The sequence below is a fragment of the Arachis ipaensis genome, chromosome B10 (genome assembly GCF_000816755.2).
Source record: "Arachis ipaensis cultivar K30076 chromosome B10, Araip1.1, whole genome shotgun sequence".
In the NCBI taxonomy this organism is placed as follows: Eukaryota; Viridiplantae; Streptophyta; class Magnoliopsida; order Fabales; family Fabaceae; genus Arachis; species Arachis ipaensis.
In genome coordinates this window covers 57,244,088-57,250,888 of record NC_029794.2, presented here as the reverse complement: position 1 = coordinate 57,250,888, position 6,801 = coordinate 57,244,088, and the positions used below count along the sequence as shown (strand labels likewise).

At 36.5% G+C, this 6,801-nt stretch overlaps 1 long non-coding RNA gene across 2 annotated transcripts; it reads left to right on the top strand.

The window, feature by feature from the left end:
- Nucleotides 4,949-5,867, top strand: LOC110267920. 2 transcript variants are annotated; one of them, XR_002355896.1, is made up of 3 exons: nucleotides 4,949-5,032; nucleotides 5,160-5,399; nucleotides 5,827-5,867. It is a non-coding gene; the product is annotated as an uncharacterized LOC110267920 (long non-coding RNA). The 2 variants fall into 2 exon arrangements; XR_002355895.1 differs by having other exon boundaries at nucleotides 5,112-5,399.

Sequence of the window (6,801 nt, the reverse complement as noted above, 5' to 3'; positions counted from 1 at the left end):
AATAAAAGGTGTTCCGAGGGTTATCTGAAACTGTAGGTCGATCTCGGACGAGATCTTCTGTGCTGGTCGGCGCTGATGTGTCCGACTTGTGGGTGGTGGCCGAAGCCGCCGTGTCCGACTTGTTGGACTTGTAGGTGATGTTGATCCTTCGTCACCAGAGGGTGGTGGTACCTGCAAAGGACTCCAATGCTTAAGTTAGCAAGGGTATTAAGCAGGTTTTTAGTAGAATCAGAGTATGAGTTATACCTGGGTGCTCCAGTGTATTTATAATAGTGTGGAGTGACCTTTCTGGAGATAAGATAGTTATCTTATCTTATCTTTGAGTGAAGTCATCTTATCTTCAAGGGAACCGCCCTTATCTCTCAAGGCTTGGGCTGCCTTTGGATTTGGGTCGTGTTCCTCTATTTGGGCCCTTTTTTGGGCTTTCCTGGTGACTTGGCCGAACTCTTTTGAGAAGAGGTCGGACAGTTCTGACCTGAAGAGGTCAATTGACTCAGCCCGGGTCGGACAGTTCGACCCAGGGTATGAACAAAAGGAGAGCTCAAGAGGTTGATGATTGGGATAGTAGATCATTGAAGCTAATGGAGAAGGAGTTTTCTCTATGGAGATGGTAGAGGATGCCAACCGTCCAATGGCACCCAATTCGCCATGAGAGTCCTTTTATGGAACTGTCGGGGTTTGGAGAGACCCCTGACAGTCCATAACCTTAAAGGGATGTGCCAACCCCACTCTCCCGAGGTAATTCTTATAGTGAAACAAAAAATCAATATCAAAACGTAGAGAGAAAGATTAGAGCATATAGGTATCAAAATTTCATTATTGTTGATCCGAATGGTTTTGCAAGAGGACTAGTGCTAGCTTGGAAGGACTTTGTGAATGTGAGAGTACTTTCATATAATTCTTTTTTGGTGATTTCCGTGGTTAAAGACCTGGATAAGAACGTGGAATGGGGGTTGGTAGGAGTTTACCTCAGTATGAATGAAACGGAGAGGCTTGATCAATTCAATAAAATATCTTTTTGTCTAACACAATTTGAAGGGAGGGTGGTGGTGGTAGGAGACTTCAATGCAATCAAGAGCCATGAAAAAAATAAAAAGGTATCCTTCGATCTGCTAATTCAATTGATAATTTTAATATTTTTATTAATGACAATCAATTAGTAGACCTTGGCATGATAGGTCATGAGTTCACATGGTCAAATAGACGAGCTAGTGAGAAGTTAATAAAGGAAAGATTAGATCGTTGCTTGTCTAGTTTGACATGAAGAGAGTGGTATGGCATGGTTGTGGTTAGAAGACAAACAAAAACTGCTTTAGACCATACTCCTTTAATCCTAGATTCAAACCCCTCGTTGGAAGACCAAAAGAAGATTCAAGTTTCAGGATAGATGGTGTGGTGAGGAGGAGGTAAAGAGGATTGTGAAAGACGTTTGGGGACTAACCATTGAAGGCTCTTCGATGTACTCTCTAGCCCAGAAGCTCAAGAAATGCCGCACAAACTAGACAGTGGCAACAACAATCTCGGTCTAATTTCAAAATACTAATAGAAGAAATAACCTTGCAGCTGGAAGCAAAAAGGGCCGAGGATATTTTTGGAGGCAGCGAGTTGATTGAACTTGAGAACATATTAGAGGAAGAGATGAAGAAAGAAGAAAGTTATTGGAGGGAGAAGTCTAAATGTAAATGGTTGAAAGAAGGAGACAGCAACACAAAGTTCTTCCATCAAAGGTTCCAATCTAAAAACTAGAAGAATAAAATCTGGGGACTAGTTGGAAAAAATGGAGAAGTCGTTTCTAATCCAGCAAGTATAGGGAGGGTGCATGAATCATATTTCCAGAAGATTTTTACGGCTACCAACCAATATGAATTGTAGGCTATTGAGCCCAGTTTCACTTGAAGAGACAAAGAGAGCTACATTTAGTGTTTGCACTCAAAGTGCTCTAGAGGATGATGGATATATAGCCAAATTTTATTAATTTTTTTGGGATGTCATAGGTAACAATGTGCCCAAGCTGTTTGTAGTTTCTTTGGAGTTGGGAGAATTTTCAAAAACTTTAACCACACTCAGATCTATTTAATTCCCTAGATCCAGAGACATGTCACAGGTCAGACCTATTAGTCTTTCATTAGTTTTTGTAAGATTATATCAAAAGTACTTGTTCATAGACTACAATCATTTATGAATAACATTGTGAGTCCTAATCAAAGTGCTTTCTTGAAAGGAAGGTTAATATCTGACAATATTCTAATAGCTCATGAGTACATGCATTATTGTATGTCAAAAAGATCAGGTTTGGTGAATAAAATAGCTCTAAAGCTGGATATGAGCATGGCCTATGATAGAGTGGAGTGGTGTTTTCTATGGTTCATTATGGAGAGGATGGATTTTGATGCTAGATGGATAGCATGGATCAAAGAACTGATTTCTACTATTTCTTACTCTATACTTGTGGAGGGCCAACCTTTTGGCTTTTTTAGGCCAACTAGGGGTATCCGTCAAGGGCCCCTATCACCGTATCTTTTTCTTTTTTGTGCAGAAGGACTTTTTTATCTACTACAGGGCAGAGCAAAACAAGGTTATTCAGGGAATTCATACTCACAAAAGAAGTCTGGCGATTTGATAAACCCCGATTTTGTGGTTTATCTTGTGCTTAATTTGGGGGATTTTATTACCTTTTCTCACATTTATTCAATGAAATAGTATGGTTTTGCAATTCTCCCTTGATTTGTGCTTAAATGTGAAAACATGCTTTTTAGGCCCTAAAATTGGTGATTTTAATTCACTTTAATTCCATTCGATGCCTTGATGTGGTAATTTCAGGTTCATAAGGCAAGTATTGGATTGAAGAAGTGAGGAGAAAAGCATGCAAAGTGGGAGAACTCATGAAGAAATGAAGGAACCGTAAAGCTGTCAAGCCTGACCTTCTCGCACTCAATCGACCATAACTTGAGCTACAGAGGTCCAAATGAAGCGGTTCTAGTTGTGTTGGAAAGCTAACATCCGGGGCTTCAAAATGATATAAAAATTTGCCATAAGTTGCTTCACGTACAAGGGCGCGCACGCGCCATGTACGCGTGTGCGCCGATTGAGCACGTGGTCCACTAAAGTGAAATCACCCCCAGCAATTTCTGAAGCACTTTGGGCCCAACCCAACTCATTTCTAATGCTATTTCATGCAGAATTCAAGCTTGGACAAAGGGGGAGCAATTGTTTGTAACTTAGCATCATGTAGTTTAGTTTCTAGAGAGAGAAGCTCTCTCTTCTCTCTAGAATTAGGGTTCTTAGGATATTTTCATCTTAGATCTAAGTTTAATTCATGCTCTGATTTACTCTTCCTTTTGCAATACTTCTTCTTCTACTCTTCCTCTTTCTAGTTTTGCATTTAATTCATGTAATTCTCTACTTTTATGTTGATGCATTTTTGTTCTTCTATTTTCAATTCAATGCAATTTATGATTCATGTTCCTTTATTGTTGATTTGGATTCGTTGTTGTTTAATTCCTTGCAATTGAGTAGTGTAGATTTACTTTCCTTGCTATTTTACTATATTTTTCTTTTATGCCTTTCAAGTATTTGATGAAATGCTTGGTTGAATTTTAGAGTAGATTTTAGTGCTCTTGGCTTGGGAAGGTAACTTAGAAACTCTTGAGTTACTAATGTCCAAGTGATTGACGATTGGGAGCCATTAACTCTAGATCTCACTAATTGATTTGGTGTAGAACTAGGACTTATGGACTTGGATTGACATAGCTCATTTGACTTTCCTTTATTAGTTAGAGGATGACTTAATGGGGTTGATCCTTGCTAATTCTCATGTTGTGGTTAGTGATTAGGATAGAGATCCTTGACCACCAAACCTTGCCAAGACCTTTCTAGTTGTTAGTTTATTTTCATTACCATTTACTTTTCATGCCTCTTATCCCAAAAACCCCAAAACATACTCTACAACCAATAACAAGACACTTTATTGTAATTCATAGGGAGAACGACCCGAGGTTTAAATACTTCGGTTTATAATTTTAGGGGTTTGTACTAGTGACAAACAAATCTTTTGTATGAAAGGACTATTGTTGGTTTAGAAATTATACTTTACAACGAGACTTCATTATTTGTGAATTCTAAACCACACAAAAATCCGCTCATCACTGTTAACCACCTTTTCTTCGCAGATGACTCCATTTTACTCTGTAAAGCATCAGAAGAATCATGTGCTAATATCCTGACTTTACTCTATGACTATAAGATGGTTAGTGGATAAAAAGTCAATCTAAGCAAGTTAGCAGTCTTCTTCAGTCATAACACTCAACTCTACATTAGACATCAACTAGCAGAAATTCTGAATATTCGCTATATATGGGCCTAAGATACATACCTAGGCCTCCCATCAACCGTACAAAAATATAAAAAAGTCACTTTTGGAGCCATCAAAGACAAAGTACAAAAGAAGGTACAATCTTGGAAGAGAAATCTATTGTCAGCAGGGGGAAGACATGTCCTAATTAAGGCTGTTGGAGAGGCAATCCCTGTGTATACTCTATCATGTTTTAAGCTATCTGATTCACTTTTAGATGAGATTCAAAGAATTTTAACGCAATTCTGGTGGGGTTAGAGAGGCATTGAAAGAAGAATGTCATAGATTATCTGGGATAAAATGGCAAGACCCAAAATGTTTGGGATAAAATTATTTGTTCTAACAAATAAGATTAGAGCCATCCATAATTTAATCATAAAAAAGATCTAGTTTTTGTTATTTTTTTGTTTTTAACTTCTGAATTAAAATAGGTATATATATATGTTGAAATGTTAGCAAATATATTTAATTTTTAAAAAATTTTCTAAAAGTGTTACCTGTTGTCAATTAAAAGTCACTCCCAAATAAACAAATCTGAAGGGTAAATAGAAACCACTCGCAATCGTTTTCACTCCTCCTCACGCTGTAAAATGCTATAAACCCTATTTTTCTCCTCCTCAGACCTCAATCATCTCTTGCTCTGCCTTCAGATTCAAATTCTTGATTTCACTCTCCACTGCGGTAAGCATTTTATCTCTTCTTTAATTTTTTCTATTCACGGAGTTCTTCAATTTCTCAACTATTGCTGATTTTGATCTAGATATGAATTATCGTTTCTCGTTGTTGCTGCCTCTGCTTGCTACGATAGCTATCATCATTGTCACCGTCGATGTGCAGGTAGGCCATCCATTGCTCTTGGCTTTGTAGTCATCGCAGAACCACCTCTGACCTCGGTCACCGCCTTCAGGCATCGTCTCTGTCACCATAAACGCAAACGTCACTGCTGATGACCCCGCGAGAAAAGCGGGTTTGTTGGACTCGTCGAAAGATATTCTGATTTCTCTATTATTGTTGCAATCTGCTACTTTCTTCGTAATTGTTTCTGAGAGTAAGTGCTTTTCTAGATTTAGAGTTAAATTTGATTATAGTTTTGAAATTGGATACTGAAATCTTGCTTGATATGACATTGCTGTTGATTCGTGTTGTTGTTGTTCTGGTTAGAATTCAAATTTGAAATCTGAAATCCCTTTCATGGATCATATCTGTGTTACCATGGCAGTAATGTAAGTAATGCAAGAGTGTGATCTATAAACACTTCAGCTCATTTTTAACTTTTTTGCATCAAATTAAGAATCAAGAAACTAACATCATAAACATATAAATGTATTACTTAACAGTTAATTATGAGAGCACTAGTGCAGAGATTTATTTTATTTTCTAAAAACCTATTTTGATACTTATATCATCATGCATATTCTTCTAAAAGCTTAATAGTTGGATAGAGGCATTTTAATGATTTTATAACTAACATGCAGTTTCGTAAAGAGTCTATTGGAGTTTAAGCTTAAGCAATGCATATGTTTAGTTGACTTTCTTTGATGTTTAATTCATATTTAAACTCTTTTCTCAAGAATGGTAAGCAACAATAATCGAGTTTAAGATTAATTGGTCAAAGAGACTTTGATACTATGTCATGAGTTATCTCCCGAAAAGGATTATTAGTTTAAGCTGTAAGCTAAAGTCTCAAGAATGAATTTAGTGTGTAATGAAGTTAGTATTTTTTACATTCCGCCAGTAGACCATCTCCTATTGTATTTGGATTTTCTTTTTTTAGTTATCTCATGTCAGTAAAATTTTATATAAGTTATCTTCTTTTTCTGTCATGCACATAGTAATTAAAAATTTCTATCCAAATAATGAAATAATATATTTTCTTGTTTAAGATTCTAGATTTCTGATCGTGTTTCTGTAGTATGTGCCCCATGCAGAATATTCTGTCCTTGAAATTGTTGTAGACTCTAGATCAGATGTAAGTTGCCTTTCTGTTGTTATCTTCTAGCTTTTAGGTCTTTTAGTTTGCTAGTCAAACTCCATTTTTTATGATTGCATATGCCCTCCCACCATCATTTTCCATGCTTCAAAGTTTAATGTGAGTCAATTCTTGAGCATTTATTTCTGATTTTTGAATGCAAGTCTTTTTAGTTAGCTATTTGAAACTTTTTATTTGTTTAATTAAGCATGCAGAAAATTAAGCATGCATTTCCTAATTAATTTCATTTTATTCCAATTGAACCTGTCGATTCTTCTGCTAATTTTTTATAAAAACTTTTGGGAGGTACTTCTCTTATATTTAGCCTTGAGATTCTATCTTACGTACCTTTTATAGTTGTTATAGTGCTATGCCAAACAAGAAAGACAAAGCTTTAATGTCAATCATCTCCATGAGAGATATCATCTATGAACAAGAAGAGCAAATTGAATTAGGTCCTCGTCAAACCTAATTAATATCA